The sequence below is a fragment of the Schistocerca americana genome, chromosome 4, assembly GCF_021461395.2.
Source record: "Schistocerca americana isolate TAMUIC-IGC-003095 chromosome 4, iqSchAmer2.1, whole genome shotgun sequence".
Classification (NCBI taxonomy): domain Eukaryota; kingdom Metazoa; phylum Arthropoda; class Insecta; order Orthoptera; family Acrididae; genus Schistocerca; species Schistocerca americana.
In genome coordinates this window covers 382,594,311-382,616,529 of record NC_060122.1, presented here as the reverse complement: position 1 = coordinate 382,616,529, position 22,219 = coordinate 382,594,311, and positions in this window count along the sequence as shown.

The following is a 22,219-nucleotide window of genomic DNA, read 5'->3' as shown; positions in this document are numbered from 1 at the left end:
TGATGGTCAAGTAGTTCTAGCACATGACGAGGAGGATGCAAATTATATGTGTAATCAGTGGCATTGGAATATAGCAACAGAGGACTGAAGTTTAAGTATCAGAAAACAGCCTACCTCACAAATTATCCAAATGACTTGTACACAGAGGGAAAGAGAATTAAGAAGGTCAATACTTTCTGTTATTAGGGATCCATTTTAGAGATGGAGGGAAAATCAGAGTAGAAATTAATAAACGAATTAGCAATGGAAAGAAGGTCATTGGATGCTCAACTCAATCTCATGGAGCAGAAATGTAATAAACCGTACCAAAAGAATCATATATAAATCGATACCAGAGACCACAGCTATATATGAAGTGGAAACATGGACTACTAATCAGAAACACATAAAAAAACTGTAAGCAGTGGAAATCGATGTCTGGAGAAGATCACTAAGAATTTCTAGTAAAGGGAAAATAAGAAACGACGAAATAATAAAGAGAATGGAATTAAGAGAAAGAACACATGACGTGACGGATAGAAGAAAGCTACAATGGTACGGGCATGTAAGAAGAATGGAGGAAACCAGAATACTGAAAACGATCGTGGAATGGGAACCGGGGGGAAAGAAAAGAAATGGACGCGCTATGACGACATGACTCCAAAATGTACAATTAGCAATCAGAAGACTTGGCGCAGAGGAATAAGATATATAAGGTCGAAACACCTGGAGGGACATCCTGAGGAGGTAAATTAAGGTCTTATGTAAAGGATGTAATAATTTCCAGGTATCTATTACGTTGGAGGAAAAGCTTTGTATGTAAGAAAACTTTAATATATCAAAATGAAAAAAAAAATTGGAAACAAAACAGAAGTACTATCGTTCCAGGGAAAAGATCTCGTACATTACAAAGTTCTGAAAGAAAGTACTCTTAAAAAAACATTTATTTATATATATATATATTCTTTTCCCAAAAAGTTTTGACCCACCAATAGTTACTCTAGTGATACGAAAGCCTACATTTTCATTCCTCAAGTCGCCTATAAGAATCATCTACATTCATCTCTCTGTGCACGACGCCCCATGTAATGTGGATACCCGTTATACACGACCTGATAAAAAGTTTGCATGTCACTGGAACTTCGCACGCACACTCCATCGGCGGGTATGTAAATTCCCTGTGACAATCGACGAAACCACCAGAGTACGTTAGTGTAGTTCGTGGTTAGTGCTGTTACCAGGCGTGGCAGAGGATGTAAGAGGTGTAAACAACATCAGCTGTTGAGTGATTGTTGTGAAGGACATGGAGATGCTGCATACACATGAGAACAGGCTTATCAGCACATGAAAGTTTGAATGGGGTCTCATTGTAGGTCTTCATTTAGCCAGTTGGTCGAATCGCGCAATATCCGGGTTTTGCAGGGATTCAGATGTGATAATGCCCCGACACAGACTACACGGCAACGTGAGGGGCAGGTACGCTCGTCCTCAAAATTTCAGTCGAACACGAGGGAGAATCGCCGTGTGGTGTTCACCAGGTACGTCGTAGCCCCTTCACGTGTGCGCCAGCCATCCGAGAACAAGGCTTGGACTCCCTGCACATAATTGGTTCGTTGGTCTTAGACAACCAACAGCCGGACTAGGGAAATATCAACCCGAGCATAGGCTGCCACAAACAGCACAACACAAACGGTTGCGTTTGGAGTGGTGCCCTGACTAGGAAGCATGGACTGGTTATGAAACGCGCCTCATTGTATTCAGCAATGAATCATGGTTCTCCACTACCCAGAGATGTCCATCATCGGTGAGTATGGCGGAGGGGTCCCATTCTTCCAGTGATCTGGAGAGGCACAGCGTACCCATGGCATCATGGTATTAGGGTACGAGGGTTGTCCAGAAAGTTAGTTCCGATCGGTCGCGAAATGGAAACCACAGTGAAAACCAGAAACGTTTTATTTGCAACAGTTAGGTACACCTTCCACCAGCTTCTCTACATAGTCGCCGCTCCAACTTCGAGTTTTGTCGTAGTGTTATATCAACGTTCCAGTATCCTCGTCATAGAAAGTAGCCGCCTGTGCTTTCGGCCAGTTTTCTGCAGTGGTCTGCAGCTCGTTGTCTGTGGAGAAATTGTGTCTTCATAGCCAGCGGTTCTTGTGAGCAGAGATGAAACTCAGGGGAAGCCAATCACGGACTGTATTGTGGGTGATGAAACACTTTTCATAGGAAACGCTTCAGGAGCGTCTTCATTGCCCCTGCAGTGTGCGGCCGAGAATTGGCATGAAGAAGGAACTGCTCGACAGTTGTGTTACGTGTGCTTCATGATACAGGCGAAATCTCTAACCAGGCGCTCATACTTGGCGGGAGACGCTATTCCCTATGCATCTTTACGTGCTCACTGTTCAGTCAAAACAGAAAAGAGCGACGCTACACGATCGACGGGCATACTAGAGACACTGACCAAAACATCTGTGCAAAGCCTTACCGTATTTTCCCAGTGGTTTCCATTTCGCGACCGATCGGAACTTACTTTCTGGACAACCCTCGTATATAACAGCAGGTCACGGCTGATAGATATTGAGAGAACTTTGATGGCACAATGGTACGTCTTTGACGTTTTAGACATCTTACATCCTCACGTGTCATGTAACTTTATCGTGGAGCCGATTTTCAACAGGACAGTGCTCGTGTACACAATGCACGTGTCTCTATCGACTGTCTGCGTGACGTTGAGGTACTCCTGCAACCAGATAGCCCCCACATCCCTTCCCAATACAACACGTTGGGCCCAGCTCGTTTATCACCTATGTATCAGCGTCAGTATCCTCAGCTTCAACAATTGTGGACCAGCTTTACTCAGGACAGGATACAATAGCTTACGACACTCTACCTAACCTAATCGGTACACTTATCCAGGACAGAGGAGGTGCAGCGTCATAGTTATAAGTGGGATTATGCTACAGTGTTATTTGTAAAATGACTCGGTATTCCAAGCACAGGAATGAGATCACTTATCATCTCATTTCGTTTCCTGCTGCCAGTTCTGGGTGCTTAGCCGTTTGATAACTTTCTTATGCTGATACTGAGTTAAAGACGCCACGCCAAGGTGTTTACCAAAATTATAATGTTTGTAATCATATGGATGCCCTTCTTAGACAAGACAGTATTGTAAGATCTTCTTAGTTTCCTCAGTCTATCACACGCGTCTCAAGAGCACTGTTTGCACTAGGTAGGTCGCGAAAGACAAAAATGTTCTCAACCCTACTTACTGCGCAAAATATATAGATTTTTCAGATGAAATAAATGGATGTTCGGTAGTAAAATAACTTTTTTATTCTGAGACGACGAAGGAGTCAAATAATTGAACAATTAATGACACAAACTACATTTTCTGGGTCTTCTTGTGTTTGTGATTCACAGCTTTTAGGAGTTGAATTTCACTGTTTCTTGTTTTGCTATATTTCATAACATGTGTGATACAGAGCGAAAAATTACAAATATTGATAAGGGTCTCCTATAAGCGATACACATTTACTTACTAATTATTTTGCGTAGGTGATTTGGATGAGCCATGTGTTAGTCTTGTGCTGCGTTTGTGTTTTTGGTGGTGGTGGTGGTGGTGGTGATGGAGGCGGTGACGATGCTGCTGCTGATTCTGATGATTATGTTGATGATAATAATGAAAAGAGAAAGGAGAAGTTGAAACTTGAAGCCAATACATACTCTTTTCGAATAGTACGCTGAGGTTCAACAAGGTCAACATCTCTTGTCGATGAACGGACCATCTATAACATCTCACTTCCAGACCGTGCCTATGTACCCTCCCTTTGGCCTTTGTTGGCGATACGGTCGTGTTTCTGTGAGGAGGAGGCTTGCTTGGACGTGGAGCTGGGTTTTCCACTAATCCTCCTCGATGGTCTGTGAGTGGAGCCTAAAAGGCGGATTTTAATAGCGAAAAATTTCCCCATGGCGAACGTTGTTGAAAGTGTCCTTAGTATCCTGTCAAAAGGTGCAATTTACAGAAGCGCCATTAGGGCAAACATGCATTGACCAACGAAACTGCCTGCATGCGGCCACCGAATCTCAAATCCGATTCGCCAGAAGGACTGTAGATTAAACAGTTTCTAGAGCGGTTGTAATAGAGCAGTCGACTGTCATCACTCGTGAGGTTGATGTGGCAAGTCGTGCTCCCTCTGGGGCGGAGTTCGGTTTGAATGTAGCTATGACTTCAGAGTCCTGGAGTGAGGTATCCTCAGTGATCAAATAGATTACTTTTACGCTACGCTGAAACTGCGTACCCATGCGCGGGCATCGAATTCTGCTTTGACGCTTCCCGATTTTGTCGGTGAGTGTTGTGAGTCAGAGAAGGGGCTTTGGTCGTTAAACTGCGGCCTCAGGGATGAGCGTGAGGCCGTTAGATAACTGGAACTGGTGTTAGATAAAAGGACGGACTTGGCTTGTTCTAATTGATACCAGCAAACTTCATTCGATCGTGTGTAAATCTAAGAAAGATTTTATGTGTGAATATAGGCTTTCCCGGTGTATACTGCTGATGAAATCTTCTCAGGCTCCCATCCGGGTAGCTACGTCGAAAATCAGCGGATTTTCGATGCAGCTACCTGGATGGGAGCCCGAGAAGATTTCATCAGCAAGATTTTATGTGTTTCTTTTACTGATTTTGAATGTTGATGTGTCTGTCGGCCGAAATTGCTAATAGCCACTTGATGGTTGTGTATTAAACTGTTAGCGGGAACCATATTCCAGTCCAGAGCTCGTAATCCTTCCTGAAAATAGTTGTATAGCTATGGGGCTGTCGTTACTGTCTTTTGGTGTGTGAAGTTTACCCTGTCTCGCCGACTAAAGCAAGGATGGAGACACTTATTTACATTAAGTGGTAATGTAACACAGCATACAGTTACTTCATATCCGTCAATATACGTTTCCAATTAAATCCGTGGAGCACTACGCCAGGGCATTGGTCTCGCTCGCTGCACATCGGTAGGAGTATGTGGACTCTGGTCACGGCGGCACCACGCGACGCCACGGAAGCTTCAAGGAGGGGTCTTTTCACGTCATTTGTAGTATCACACGTCCGAACTCAATGAGAGACTGCGGAGAGGATTGACATGTAAGTCAGGGCGTTTGCACAAAGTCTGGTGGTTAGGAATTTTGCAGGACTACTACCCCCACCGCTGCACTAAGGATTCATTCTCCACTTCAAACACCGATTCTCTTCACAGAGTTTTTTGAAGCAACAAGTGTGTAGAATATCATATGAAAACCCCAAGTTGATATGTGAAGCAGGGAACAAAGATAGGCGTCATTTAGTTTGGGTGCGCAGGATCTCGGTGCGACGCGTCGGAGAGCAGATGCGAATGTGGGCACGCTCGGCAATCTCGCTGAAATATGTGATAGTGTACATGAATACGAGTCGGTAAGGCTCATCTGGCAGTTTGCTCTAAAACACATCAATCGCGCACTGAAATATTGTGCTTTATGGCAGCTTAGGTGTTCAATGAAGGTTTCAGTCCCATTTTGAAAGTTCTGCAAATCGTGTGAGTCGAAGGTGGAAACCACGGAGAAACATTTGCGATCGATCGTAACAATAATCGCCTGCAGGACGCTCACTGCCGCGCGCTACACGATCTCCGCGAAGCGCTGGCGGCCAGGTACCATGTGAAAACTGTGCAGCAGGGAGATTTAGAGGTCGTGGAAGGCTTCTGGGACAGTATAACAGCTGTGAGTATGAACATTTTTACACAAATTCGCCTTAAATCTGATTGAAACACTTTTCTTTTATCTTTAAACGCTTATTTGTCGGTTCAGTGTTTCTCAAGAAGACGGAACGGATTGTGGGCCCGCCGACAAAGATGTTGTTGTTGTGGTCGTCAGTCCTGAGACTGGTTTGATGCAGCTCTCCATGCTACCCTATCCTGCGCAAGCTTCTTCATCTCCCAGTACCTACTGCAACCTACGTCCTTCTGAATCTGCTTAGTTTATTCATCTCTTGGTCTCCCCCTACGATTTTTACCCTCCACGCTGCCCTCCAATACTAAATTGGTGATCCCTTGATGCCTCAGAACATGTCCTACCAACCGATCCCTTCTTCTGGTCAAGTTGTGCCACAAACTTCTCTTCTCCCCAATCCTATTCAATACTTCCTCATTAGTTATGTGATCTACCCATCTAATCTTCACCGTTCTTCTGTAGCACCACATATCGAAAGCTTCTATTCTCTTCTTGTCCAAACTATTTACCATCCATGTTTCACTTCCATACATGGCTACACTCCATACAAATACTTTCAGAAATGACTTCCTGACACTTAAATCTATACTCGATGTTAACAAATTTCTCTTCTTCAGAAACGCTTTCCTTGCCATTGCCAGTCTACATTTTATATCCTCTCTACTTAGACCATCATTAGTTGTTTTGCTCCCCAAATAGCAAAACTCCTTTACTACTTTAAGTGTCTCATTTCCTAATCTAATACCCTCAACATCACCCGACTTAATTCGACTACATTCCATTATCCTCGTTTTGCTTTTGTTGATGTTCATCTTATATCCTCCCTTCAAGACACCATCTATTCCGTTCAACTGCTCTTCCAAGTCCTTTGCTGTCTCTGACAGAATTACAATGTCATCGGCGAACCTCAACGTTTTGATTTCTTCTCCATGGATTTTAATACCTACTCCGAATCTTTCTTTTGTTTCTTTTACTGCTTGTTCAATATACAGATTGAATAACATCGGGGAGAGGCTACAACCCTGTCTTACTCCCTTCCCAACCACTGCTTCCCTTTCATGTCCCTCGACTCTTATAACTGCCATCTGGTTTCTGTACAAATTGTAAATAGCCTTTCGCTCCCTGTATTTTACCCCTGCCACCTTTAGAATTTGAAAGAGAGTATTCCAAATGCTAGAAACGTAGGTTTGCCTTTACTTAATCTTTCTTCTAAGATAAGTCGTAAGGTCAGTATTGCCTCACGTGTTCCAGTGTTTCTACGGAATCCAAACTGATCTTCCCCGAGGTCGGCTTCTACTAGTTTTCCATTCGTCTGTAAAGAATTCGTGTTAGTATTTTGCAGCTGTGGCTTATTAAACTGATTGTTCGGTAATTTTCACATCTGTCAACACCTGCTTTCTTTGGGATTGGAATTATTATATTCTTCTTGAAGTCTGAGGGTATTTCGCCTGTTTCATACATCTTGCTCACCAGATGGTAGAGTTTTGTCAGGACTGGCAAAGATATCTTCCTAAATTTGGATGAAATACTCCTCGAGCATATCCACAAGGAGTAGTAGGCTATTTTTTTTATTTTACTTTATTAATTAGTTACTGCAAAAAACCAAACACATTTTTGTTTCAAACGTCAGTAACTTTCTTATTCTTTTTCGACTTTCCGAAAACTGTCCTGTTACACCGTGTGCGACATCCTGTAGACAAACAAAATTGTTTTTTCTTGATTTCAAATAAGATTTGCAAACTGCAGGACTTCCATCATAGACACAACTCATTTTGGACATCTACATTTACATCTACATGGATACTCAGCAAATCAGCCTGGCAGAGGGTTCATCGAACCGCCTTCACAATAATTATCTATTTCTCCAATCTGGAACAGTGCGCGGAGAAAACCAACATCGATATCTTTCGATCCCAGCTATAATTTCCCTTATTTTATTATGATGATCCTTTCTCCCTGATCCTTTCTCCCCACGCAGATCGGTGTCAGCAAAATATTTTCGATTTTTGAGGAGAAATTGGGATTGAAATTTCGTGAGAACATTCCGGCGCAAAGAGGAAACCCTTGTTTTAACGTTGACCACTCCAAATGCTGTATCATGTCAGTGGCAACTCGCTTCTATTTCACGATAATACAAAACGTAATTCTCTTTTTTGAACTTTCTTGGTGTATTCCGTTAATCCTATCTGGTAAGGATCCCAGACCGCGTAGCAGTCCTCCGCAATAGTACGGACAAGCTCAGTGGCGGCAGTCTCTGTAGTATATCTGTTACACAGTCTGAGAGTTCCGCCAATAAAACGCACTCTTTGGTTTGCCTTCCCCACAATATTTTCTGTGTGTTCTTTCCAATTTAAGTTGTTTGTAATTGTAACTGCTAGGCATTTAGTTGAATTTACTACCTTTAGATTTGACTGATTTATCGTGTAACGGAAGTTTAACGGATTCCTTTTAGCACTCATGTGGATGACTTTACACTTTTCGTTATTTAGGGTCAATTGCCAATTTTTGCACCATACAGATATCGTTTGTAAATCGTTTTGCAGTTTGTTTGATCTCCTGATAACTTTACTAGTCGATAAACGACAGCGTCATCTGCAAACAACCTAAGACAGCTGCCCAGATTGTCACCTAAATCGCTTTTGTACGAGGGTTGTTCGGAAAGTAAGGAACGATCGGTCGCGAAATGGAAACCACAGTGAAAATCAAAACTGTTTTTTTGCACATTTCGCTACACCTTCCAGATACTTCTCTACATAGTTGCCGCTCCGACTTAGACATTTGTCGGAGCGTTATACCAAGTTTCCAACACCATCTTCATAGAAGGCAGCCGCCTGTGCTTTTCGATAATTCTCTACGCTGCTCTATAGCGCGTAGCCTGCTTCCAAGCGTTGTCTTCGCATCCAGCGTTTCATGTGAACAGAGATGATACTCAGGACGAGCCAATTAGGGCTGTGTTGTGGGTGATCCAATACATCCCCGAAAAGGCTGCAGGAGCGTCTTCACTGTAGAGTGCGGCTGAGAATTGCCATGAAGAAAGAAGTGTGTGGCAGTTGCGTTAGGTGGGCTGCATTCATTAAGGCGAAGCCTCTCAGCGGACCCTCCTACTTGGCGGGAGACATTGTTGATCTAGGCACCTTTACTCGCTTACAGTGCGGTCACAACTGAAAAGAACTTCTTGATGCGATCGACGGGCATACTAGAGACACCGCCCAAAACGTCTGTGAAAAGCCTGGTCGGATTTTCACAGTGGTTTCCATTTCGCGACCGATCGTTCCTCACTTTCCGAATAGCCCTCGTAGAGAGGAACTGCAACGGGCCTATAACACTACCTTGGGGAACGCCACAAATCACTTCCGTTTTACTCGATGACGTTCCGTCAGTTACTACGAACTGCGACCTCTCCTAAAGGAAATGACGAATCCAGTCACATAACTGAAAAGATATTTCATATGCAAACAATTTCACTATGAGCCGCTTGTGTGGTACAGTGTCAAAAGCCTTCTGGAAATCGAGAAATACAGGATCAGTTTTAAATCCCTTGTCAATAGCACTCAACATTTTGTGTGAGTACAGAGCTAGCTGTGTTTCACAAGAAAGATGTTTTCTATATTCCTGTAGACGCATTCTTCCAGGTAATTCATAATTTTCGAACACATTGTATGTACCAAATCCTGCTGCATACCAGCGTTCGTGATATGGGCCTGTAATTTAGTGGATATTTGTTACGGCCTATGCTGAGTATTGGTGTAACATGTCCAACTTCCCAGTCTTTGGGTATGGATCTTTCCTCAAGCGAGCGGTTGTGTATGACTGTTAAGTACGGAGCTATTGCAACAGCATACTCTGAAAGTAACGTTATTGGTATACACTAAAGACCGGAAAACTTTCTATTATTAAGTGATTTAAGTTGGATCACTACTCCGAGGATATCTACTTTTAAGTTACTCATGTTGGCAGCTATTCTTGATTCTCACGCTGTAATATTTACTTCGTCTTCTTTGGTGAAGGAATTTCGGAAGGCTGTGTTTAGTAACTCTGCTTTAACAGCACTGTCATCGATAATATTCCCATTGCTATCGCGCAGAGAAAGCCCTGATTGTGACTTGCATACTTTACATACGACCAGAATCTCTTTGGATTTTCTGCCGGGTTTCGAGATAAAGTTCCGTTGTGGAAACTATTACAAGCATCTCGTATTGAAGTCCACGTTAAATTTTAATATTTTGTAAAAGATCGCCTGTCTTGGAGATTTTGCGTTCGTTTAGATTTGGCATGCTTTTTTCGTTGCTGCAACGGTGTTCTGAGAAGTTTCGTGTACCAAAGGGGAACAGCTCGGTCGTTTGTTAATTTGTTCAAATGTGTGTGAAATCGTATGGAACTTAACTGCTAAAGTCATCAGTCCCTAAGCTTCACACTACTTATCCTAAATTATCCTAAGGACAAACACACACACCCATGCCCGAGGGAGGACTTGAACCTCCGCCGGGATCAGCCGCATAGTCCATGACTGCAGCGCCTTAGACCGCTCGGCTAATCCCGCGCGGCGTTTGTTAATTTATTTGATACAGATCTCTCAACTGCTGTCGATACTATTTCTTTGAATTAAAGTCACATCTGGTCTACACTTTCAGATTTAAAATTTAAAAAGTGGGAATTGTCTCTCAGGAAGGCGTCAAGTTAATTTTTGCCTGCGTTTTGATCTGGTATACTTTCCGTTTGTTTTTAGAGGATTTGGGAGTTACAATAAACAATCTCGCAACGACAACCCTGTGTTCATTAATACCTGTATCCCTTTCGATGCTCGTTATTAACTCACGATTATTTGCTGCTAAGGGGTCAAGTGTTTTTTCATAACAGTTTACTATTCGTGCGGGCTCATGAACTAACTGCTCGAAATAATTTTCAGAGAATGCGTTTAGTACAATTTCGGATGATATTTTATCCATACCTCCTGAATTAAACATTTTCGCCAACATATCGAGGGTAAATTAAAGTCACCACCAACTATAGTTGTGTGAGTCGGGTACGTGTTTGAAATCAAGCTCAAGTTTTCTTTGAACGTTTCATCTGTGTTGGGAGTTCGGTAAAAGGATACAATTATTGTTTTATTCTGGTTGCCAAGAATAACCTCTGCCCATAGTAACTCATTGTACTTCAATTCCGCTACAAGATAAATTACTTCTAATAGCAACAAATACGCCACCGTCAACCGTGTTTAGCCTATCCTTTCTGAACACCGTTAGGGTTTTCGCAAAACTTTCGTCTGAATTTATCTCCGGCTTTAGCCAGCTTTCAGTGCTTATAACGATTTGTGAATCAGTGCTTTCTGTTAGCGCTTGAAGCTCTGGTACTTTCCCAACACAGCTACGACAGTTTACAATTGTTATATCAATGGTTCCTGGATCTACGTTCTTCATGTGTTCGAGCCTTTGAGATTGAAGCCCTTTTTGTGTTTTCCCTAGACCCTCTAAACCAATAAACCGTCCAGTTCACTCCACACTGCCCCTGCTACCCGTGTAGCCACCTCCTGCGTGTAAAGGACTCCTGACCTATTCAGCGGAACCCGAAACGCAATTATCCTATGGTGCAAGTCGAGCAATCTGCAGACTACACGGTCGCAGGACCGTCTGAGCGTCTGATTCGGACCCTCCACTCGGCTCTGTACCAGAGGTCGACAATCGGTCCTGTTGACTAAGCTGGAAATGGTGAGCAACTTTAACTGCTCGGATGCAGGCTTACTGATTGAATTTCTTACAAAAATCACAAAATTTTTCTCAAGAATCAATAAATAAAGTTGTAAAAAAATTAAGTTGATTACTTAATTAGCTCTTTTAAAAACTCGCAAAAGCATCTTATTTTATAGGCTGACTGAGGAGAATAAACCGTTCATTTCTAGCCGAGTCTAGCAGCACCACACAACGGGATGTCAGCAACGTTGATTATGCCGACGTTTTGTAACTAGAACACTGATCAAGTGAAATAACATTCTGAATTAGAACACAGGCGCCCCAGAATGGTCATCTGGCAATTTTTAAGAAGTAGAATTCAACTGATACGTCGTTAATATTTAACTGTAATGGCAAACTACTTCAATCTATTATGAAACTTCCTGGCAGATTAAAACTGTGTGCCGGACCGACACTCGGACTCGGGACCTTTGCCTTTCGCGGGCAAGTGCTCTACCATCCTCTCATTCTACTTCACTCTACGTACAAAATACATAACGAAGATCAGAGCAGGAAAAACTGCTGAATAAGAAAACCAACAATAATATGTTCTTAGAATTAGTTTTGTGGTTTCATTTTCCAGTGTTTTACTAACTTCGTTTCTCTTTCCTCAGCATGATGACAAATTGTTAATAATTCGAAGTTGGTGATGTTTCCATTTGAGTGAGTAGACTTGAAAAAAGATTTGCCTTTTCTACATGGCGTTTTGACTGAAGCCCTAGCTAGTGAAAACAGAACTCGATGGCTCTCTGCTGCAGGGACAGACTGCGAGGCGCGCCTGAGTCGGTAGGCAGCCTGCAGGACATCCTGACGCAGGCGCAGCAGCCGCGCCAGCAGCAGCAGCAGCAGCTGACGCAACACCAGTCGCGGAGTAGAGCGGAGGCGTGGACGCAGTCACCGGTAAGCTGCTCTGCCCCACCTTTATCGTCACGTAAATTACGATGACGACAACACCATTACACTGCGATTCAAACACCCTGTGATTCGGCACACATGCATTCAGTGGCAGCAGACACTACCACCTAGAAGACCTTTAACTAGAGGCCTTGTGGATGCAGGTGTCCGTAGTAATAATTACTCGATGCACAGAAGGCTGTGCCGACGACGATATATGTGGGTGTATCTACAGATATCCGCACATAAAATTACTTCGTGATTCATAGCTGCAGGACAATGTCAGTTGTGGGTTTCACGTCTGTTAATGAGTCTCCATACATTAAAGCTGTACCTTTGTTAGCATTTAATTTTAAACTTTAAGCCTCTTATGCACTACTGGCCATTAAAATTGCTACACCTAGAAGAAATGAGGATGATAAACGGGTATTCATTGGACAAATATATTATACTAGAACTGATACGAGATTGCATTTGCACGCAATTTGTGAGCATAGATCCTGGGAAATCAGTACCCAGAACAACCACCTCTGGCCGTAATAACGGCCTTGATACGCCTGGACATCGAGTGAAACAGAGCATTGATGGCACGTACAGGTACAGCTGCCATGCAGCTTCAACACGATACCACAGTGCATCAAGAATAGTGACTGGCGTATTGTGACGAGCCAGTTGCTCGGCCACCGTTGACCAGACGTTTTCAGTTGGTGAGAGATCTGGAGAATGTGGTAGCCAGGGCAGCAGTCGAACATTTTCTGTATCCGGAAAGGCCCGTACAGGACCTGCAACATGCAATCGTGCATTATCCTGCTGAAATGTAGGGTTTCGCAGGGATCGAGTGAAGGGTAGAACCACGGGTCGTAACACATCTGAAATGTAATGTCCACTGTTCAAAGTGCTGTCAATGTGAACAAGAGGTGACCGAGGCGTGTAACCAATGGCACCCCATACCATCACGCCGGGTGATGAAGAATACACGCTTCCAGTGTGCGTTCACCGCGATGTCACCAAACACGGATGCGACCATCATGATGCTGTAAACAGAACCTGGATTCATCCGAAAAAATAACGTTTTGCCATTCGTGCACCCAGGTTCGTCGTTGAGTACACCATCGCAGTCGCTCCTGTCTGTGATGCAGCGTCAAGGGTAGCCGCAACCATGGTCTCCTAGCCGATAGTCCATGCTGCTGCAAACGTCGTCGAATTGTTCGTGCAGATGGTTGCTGTCTTGCAAACGTCTCCATCCCTTGACTCAGGGATCGAGACGTGGCTGCACTATCCGTTACAGCCATGCGGATAAGATGCCTGTGCCGGCCGGTGTGGCCGAGCGGTTCTAGGCGCTGCAGTTTGGAACCGCGCGACCGCTACGGTCGCAGGTTCGAATCCTGCCTCGGGCTTGGATGTGTGTGATGTCCTTAGGTTAGTTAGGTTTAAGTAGTTCTACGTTCTAGGGGACTGATGACCTCAGAAGTTAGGTCCCATAGTGCTCAGAGGCATTTGAACCATTTTTTAAGATGCCTGTCATCTCGACTGCTAGTGATACGAGGCTGTTGGGATCCAGCACGGCGTTCCGTATTACCCTCCTGAACCCACCGATTCCATATTCTACTAACAATCATTGGATCTCGACCAACGCGACCAGCAATATCGCGATACGATAAATCGCAATCGTGATAGGCTACAATCCGACCTTTATCAAAGTCGGAAACGTGATGGTACGCATTTCTCCTCCTTACACGAGACATCGCAACAACGTTTCACCAGGCAACGTCGGTCAACTGTTGTTTGTGTATGAGAAATCGGTTGGAAACTTTCCTCATGTCAGCACGTTGTAGGTTTCGCCACCGGCGCCAACCTTGTGTGAATGCTCTGAAAAGCTAATCATTTCCATATCACAGCATCTTGTTCCTGTCGGTTAAATTTCGCGTCTGTAGCACGTCATCATCGTGGTGTATCAATTTTAATGCCAAGTACTGTAACAGTCTGGACAACTCACTTTGAAGTTGGAAAGAAATATAGCATACCACTTCGAATGGTACCATATCTGATAAAGCAAACCAATATTTGTACTAAAATTTTTCCCAGAGAGATCACACTTTAACACACATGGTTAATGCGATGTCCATTAGTGACATTATTTTTCAATATTACATTTGTTAATGAATCTTAAGGAAAAACACGCCGATTCGTTTGTGAATCAATGGTTTTAAAGGTACCCAAATATTACTCAGGGTAGTACAAACGATCAATCATGCACTTGTAAGTCAGTCCATCTTAGATGTTTATTGCTATCAGCAAAAGCAACCCAGTTGTCTAGGGTTCGAATCCAATTGCCTAAATTTTGAACAAAAAACATCAGCGACGCCGGTCGAAGGTTTCCGGCGTACTTTGTCACTCTCGTTACCCGACATTCTTGTCAAAGAGGACTGAGCAGCGGACGCAAATTAAGGGAGCAGTTTTGTACTTGGAGAGGGAAACTAGCCCTAATAGAAGGAAGAATCAGCAATGGTAACGGTATGAAGATGTAGCCACCATATACACATAATTCTGCCCCGTTCGAACTCGCTCACAAGCCGACTTGGCTCCCTTTGACGTCGACGAGGCATACTGGCACTCACTGTGCAGTTTCCTCCTTGTGTGACAGCTCTGCACCGACTACACTAGGCGCAACGTCTACCCTGCCGGACCGATACGAGAGGGCTCTGCTCGGCCTACGTGTACCCTATCTCGCTGCAAAACGTATCACGTATTGCTTGCAAACCCGTCCCCACTTTCACAAAGAGTGCCGATATTCGGGTAGTTCCTTCTCGGTGTTGCACTTTTCACAAACGGCAGTGTATTTACAATAAAATAGTAGCCAAAAGACAACAGGAAATTAGGTCTCTCAGGATTAGTAATATAAAAGATAGTAACAGCTAATATATATGACATGTGGCAAAATCAGCACTAGAGTGGCATACGTTTTTAAATAGCGTTAAAGTTGTGTTTTTTTTTCGACTACTAATAGCCTTGCTTGTATCTTAATTAATATTGTGGATAAAAGGAATATTTATCATGAATCAGATATTTACAGGATGGATTGTCCTCATTGCGTGGTTCTTGTTATATGGGGCAGGTGGGAAAGCGACTCATAATGAGGTCTGATGAACACATTGCCTTGGAGAGGAAGGATGCGGCTGAAATGTCTAATTTCGTTGCCTGCCTAATCGAATTCGTTGCCCGCTATGCTCGTTGCAGCCATGACTTCGCCCATGATGATGCTTAGTAGAGGGGAGAAACACGGATTTATGGGCGTGGTGGAGGAGACGAAAATTTTTCGTTACGTGAGGCCATCTCGCACTACTCTGCTCAATGAGCAGGTAGCACTCAATTTTAGGAGCTATTTGAAAACCACCTTTTTGCTAGCCGATAAATCCAGGATCCGGGCTTTCTCTCTATATAAAAACCCTCGATAGGTTCTCAAGCGAGAATAAATTCGCCGATGACAAATATTACGATGCGTTTCCCGTAACTCTTGGTAACAGCTTCAGCGTACGTAACATTAAACTAAGACGATAGTTGCTAAATAAAGTTGTCAATAAACCTCTTACAATGGGCTCTAACATTTGTCATATAATCTTGGTAGGTAGGAGGCTGTAACCCGATGATTTAATTACGAATGTTGTTAACATATAAGTATTGTTCTGATGTATACAATAAGGTATTTTTCAAAACAATATGCGATATCTGTTTTGTTAAAATATTTAATTATAGACTAATTTAGCATCAAACATGGACAGTTCGCACTACTTCTCATTAATCAGATAGCACTATACTACGTAAACTTCATACGTGCAGAATTTCAGTCGGGTTTCGTTTATTCAGTGCAACGTTTATAATTTTATGTTAGGTCTTTTAGTTTAATATTTTACTTTTTATGTGGGCTTGATATAATCTGCAATTTGTAACCAAAGGTAACAAGTACAGGGGCGCCTTTTACTATCTACGACGTACATTGTGATTTGCTCTGTAGGCTTGTAAATAGCAACCTCAGTTTGAATTGGGCTATTGACAGTTTAAGGTAGTTTTAACAACCGGTGTATATACATGCTTTCTGCTCCTCTACGTTCGATATCTTTGTCTTGCCAAATAATCTTCAGTTTCTGTAGCTGGTTAATGCTTTTTGATATAATCAATTCAAGTGTCTAATTACTATGTTTCTTATTCCTTTTAGCTCTGAGGATGACTACACTGCAGCTGACTGCTGTGTTCATTCCTCACTCTAACTGAAATTTATGGCAGAAGTCGATTAGTCTTGCTTTTCTCTCGTTCTTGTTACCAAGCCCACACTCTCCCGTAACCCTTTTTTCTGTTCTGTTCTATATAACGGCGTTCCAGTCCGTGATGACCATTACATTTTCATCTCCCTTTACGTACTGAATTACCAGTTCAATATCCTCACATAGTTGCTCTATCTCCATCTCTTCTGCTTGCGATATCGGCTTTTATACCTGAACTATTATTGTCAGCGTCGATTTGCTGTCGAGTTTGGTGAGAATAATCCTACTATTGAACCGTTCTCAGCAACCCACTCTGTGGCCTGGATTCCTGTTCATAGCGAATACTACTCTCATACAAAATTCTGCTGCTGTTGATATTACCGTATATTCGTCTGATTACAAATTTCTTATTTTCTTTCCATTTCACTTAACTGAACTCCCCTATAACTAGACTGAGTCTTTACATATACGTTTTCAGTTTTTTTCCAACTTCCCTACCTCGTTTAAGCTTCTGACTTTCCATACTCGACTCGTATAATGTTACCCTTTCGCCTGTTATTCAATCGTTCACTCATGGTCACCTCTCCCTCAGAAGGCCCGACCCAGAGATCGGGATGGGTGACTAACACGGAATCTTTTTCCAGTGACACTTTTTAAATTACAGGATACAGGTGCTATGTATACACACCTGTAATTCAGTTGTTTCTGTAGCTTTCTGCATCCTCATGCCGTTGATCACTGCCGATTTTTCCGCCTTTTAGGGGCAGCATCCCACACCAAGGGTGTGAACATCTGTCCGCTAATCCGACCTCTTTGACAAGGCTGTTGGAATACACCCAACAGATAACTGAGGATGTTGAGTGCAAGTTCTGCCCTGAGAAAAAGAGGTTGGCAATAATTGCATGAAACGTTTCAAAAGACTAATGACGAGAGGAAGAAAAAATAGAGAAAACAAGTCGATCGCGTTAGGGAAATTAGCATTTCACAAAATTTGGAATGTAGATTTTTATCTTTTTCCACAGTTAATAGACTACAAGAATCATTACTTACGAATGTTGGTATCTCAACCTCATATTTTGTTTGTTCGTCACAGCAATGACTGCATAGGCTTCTTAGTTGGTAGCGGCGTAGGGCAGGTCATTTGCACAACTCGTCGTGATGACTTGGGGATATACTGGATGAGACATTTAGTACACGGAGCTATAACCTCTGGCAGCAACACTGCCTCAAACCGGAGAACAGCCTCTCTGTCGAGGTAGGTCAGAACAGGGAGACAATGCGCAGTAATGCGCTATGTTGTTGACCTCGAGAAAATATGGCTCAGATAACGGCCTCAGCATTTCAGAAATGTAACGAATGCCTTTGAAATTACCGGCTACGTGAACTGGAGGTGACCATGTCATGTATTGAGTAACGCCCCACACATTCATGCCAGATGCTGTAGCTGTTATGAAGACGACGGACGTTATCTGGCAACGTTTGTTCTTCTTGGAGCCTTCACACGCCGATACATATATTGTCTTGTTCACCGAACGAGGATCTGATTGAAAATATCATTTGGTCCAACGTTTGCGCGAAGTGCTTTCGTTGGGCATCCCACTATCACCGCGCCTCTGTCTGTGTTGTCTCGTAAAGAGGAGCCGCTACAATAGTCTCCTTGTTGACAGTTCGTAGTTTTCCAAACGTTACCGCACTATAAGTGTGAATACTTGACACTCTGAAAAGAAACCCATTTTCCAACGCAATTTGTGTGGCGTGGTTGTACTATCCTGCACATCCGAAAAAATAAAAAAAATCTCATTCTGACTGAGTGTTTAACGAGACCAGTCAGCTAGGGCCAGAAGTCTCCTATTTACCTCCCCCCCCCCTTTTCCCCCATACAGCACGGAAGCAATGTTCCCAATCCGTATGTGTATAGAGCAGATGCTGTTTGCACGTATGATCAAGTGTATCTGAGGCGAACTTGGCAACCAGCCCGGTATTCACCTATTGGGACGTGGGAAACCGCCTGAAAAAACTCATCCAGGCTGGCCGACACACCGACCCCTCGGCATTAATCTGCCGGGCGAATTCGATACAGAGACCTCGAACCTCCCTGTCCCGGAACGTGTCACATCGACGAGGGCGGCTAGAGGGATGGGTGAATAATCTCTCTGTCCCGTCCTGCGCTAGATGCATGGAGTCGCTAAGAACCTCCATGACGCTGAGTACTGTCCTGCTGAACCAATCGATCCCATGTTCACATCATAGTTGTGGCATCCAGGCCAACAAGAAACAGTAGCGTCGATATGACACAACTCTGTCGCTGGTGTTGCTGTTAGGTTTTCAGTTTCTTACATGTAGCATAATGCAATGTTCTCACAACAAAAATTCAAAAGAGATTTCTCAATGAGCAGCCCGCTGTGTAATCTTTTCTTTTATGCAAAACGTACATAGCGTCACACCGACCTAGTTTGTGCGACTGCACTGAAATGCTAGTCATTTGCATTGTCTATAGAAGCATATAGTACCCTTCAGGCTAGTTTGATGTTTGTTGCATGTCGTCTTCAAGGTGTTGCAGTTTTAACTGAGAGCAGTGTATTTTGTGCGAAGAGTGGTTCAAATGGTTCAAATGGCTCTGAGCACTATGCGACTTAACTTCTGAGGTCATCAGTCGCCTAGAACTTAGAACTAATTAAACCTAAGGACATCAGACACATCCATGCCCGAGGCAGGATTCGAACCTGCGACCGTAGCGGTCGCTCGGTTCCAGACTGTAGCGCCTAGAGCCGCACGGCCACGCCGACCGACGCGAAGAGTGGTTCTACACATCCTCAGAAGTAACAACAAGATAATTGTGGGTGAACACTACATATCATTTTTTCTCACCTTTGTACAATCAATACTTCCATTCCAAGTACACTCCTGGAAATTGAAATAAGAACACCGTGAATTCATTGTCCCAGGAAGGGGAAACTTTATTGACACATTCCTGGGGTCAGATACATCACATGATCACACTGACAGAACCACAGGCACATAGACACAGGCAACAGAGCATGCACAATGTCGGCACTAGTACAGTGTATATCCACCTTTCGCAGCAATGCAGGCTGCTATTCTCCCATGGAGACGATCGTAGAGATGCTGGATGTAGTCCTGTGGAACGGCTTGCCATGCCATTTCCACCTGGCGCCTCAATTGGACCAGCGTTCGTGCTGGACGTGCAGACCGCGTGAGACGACGCTTCATCCAGTCCCAAACATGCTCAATGGGGGACAGATCCGGAGATCTTGCTGGCCAGGGTAGTTGACTTACCCCTTCTAGAGCACGTTGGGTGGCACGGGATACATGCGGACGTGCATTGTCCTGTTGGAACAGCAAGTTCCCTTGCCGGTCTAGGAATGGTAGAACGATGGGTTCGATGACGGTTTGGATGTACCGTGCACTATTCAGTGTCCCCTCGACGATCACCAGTGGTGTACGGCCAGTGTAGGAGATCGCTCCCCACACCATGATGCCGGGTGTTGGCCCTGTGTGCCTCGGTCGTATGCAGTCCTGATTGTGGCGCTCACCTGCACGGCGCCAAACACGCATACGACCATCATTGGCACCAAGGCAGAAGCGACTCTCATCGCTGAAGACGACACGTCTCCATTCGTCCCTCCATTCACGCCTGTCGCGACACCACTGGAGGCGGGCTGCACGATGTTGGGGCGTGAGCGGAAGACGGCCTAACGGTGTGCGGGACCGTAGCCCAGCTTCATGGAGACGGTTGTGAATGGTCCTCGCCGATACCCCAGGAGCAACAGTGTCCCTAATTTGCTGGGAAGTGGCGGTGCGGTCCCCTACGGCACTGCGTAGGATCCTACGGTCTTAGCGTGCATCCGTGCGTCGCTGCGGTCCGGTCCCAGGTCGACGGGCACGTGCACCTTCCGCCGACCACTGGCGACAACATCGATGTACTGTGGAGACCTCACGCCCCACGTGTTGAGCAATTCGGCGGTACGTCCACCCGGCCTCCCGCATGCCCACTATACGCCCTCGCTCAAAGTCCGTCAACTGCACATACGGTTCACGTCCACGCTGTCGCGGCATGCTACCAGTGTTAAAGACTGCGATGGAGCTCCGTATGCCACGGCAAACTGGCTGACACTGACGGCGGCGGTGCACAAATGCTGCGCAGCTAGCGCCATTCGACGGCCAACACCGCGGTTCCTGGTGTGTCCGCTGTGCCGTGCGTGTGATCATTGCTTGTACAGCCCTCTCGCAGTGTCCGGAGCAAGTATGGTGGGTCTGACACACCGGTGTCAATGTGTTCTTTTTTCCATTTCCAGGAGTGTAATTAGTCACCCCAGAAAAATATTACGTAAAACATTGAGTAAAAATATGTTACGAGATTGGTTCTTTTGTTTCCAAGACGAGTTAAAGTTAACTGTTAGAGTATCTCAGTAATATTGTTTTGTAGTTGAAGTTGTCATCAATAAGTGCACTAAAAATCTGGATCATTCTACGTTGTTTACGGGCTCCTGTTCATGCGCTACTTCAATCGTTGGTATGACCCTAAGCTATGATATGGAAAAGGACGTGTATAAGAAGACTAAAAAATGTCAGTAAATGTATGGAATGATAAACAAAACATTCCAAAAAAATATAGAAGGAAACAAAATTAAAATTTTATGAAACCATGGTTACACCTGTATTGGTACATGGAAATGAGTCACGGTTCCCAAAAAACGTGATGGAAGTAAACTACCAAAAGAAGAAATGATATTTCTGAGGAAAGATCATATAAGAAATGAGGATATTAGGAATAAACTAGATATTTACGATGTTAATGGAAAGAGTCTAGAAAACAAAACATTATTGAAACATCACCTATAAAGAATGAACGTAGGCAGAACTTCACAAGTACTGAAGCCAAGAGGAAGAAGGGATATACGAAGACCCAGAATGAGGTGCCAATGAAAAGCGAAGGTGGACCAGAAACAGGTGCCTAAACTTTATACTGCAGAGAAAGAATCGCTCTTTATCTCGGTAAAAAAGGAACCATTACAGGATCAATTCGTTGTCCGACCGTCCATCTGTTACGACCCTCTTTTCCTATGGTCTGTTAGAGATATGAAGAAGAAATTTATGTCAAATACTAAGGTCAATGGGCTCTTGGCCGTGTAAAACATTTAAACTTCTAATTCAATGCAATGAAAAGATACGGCCATTTGTGCCAGATATTTTGATGTATGAACTCTCTATACAGATGTCAGGATTGGTGGTCCATTGATAAAGCGCGTGCCTGCAAACTGAGAGGTCGCGAGATCAAGTCTCAGTTGGACCAAGAGGTTTTCAATCTTCGTATTAAGCTAGCCTTAATCTCTCAGCTATGTGAGCAGTCGCCAGAAACGAAACGTGGTTCGGGTTGTTCAATTACTGTAGGTCCCATTTTCCCTCTTGGATAACTGAGGTAGGGTAGGGAAATACAAGTCGACTATGTGGCATACATTTCAAGGACGTACTCCACACCATTGAACCACATGAAATTATTATTATTATTATTATTATTATTATTGTCTACATAGTTAATTCTGTATGGAACCCTAAGAGTGCGCCACCAACTCGCAATTGTGCTAGTTTTTTGGG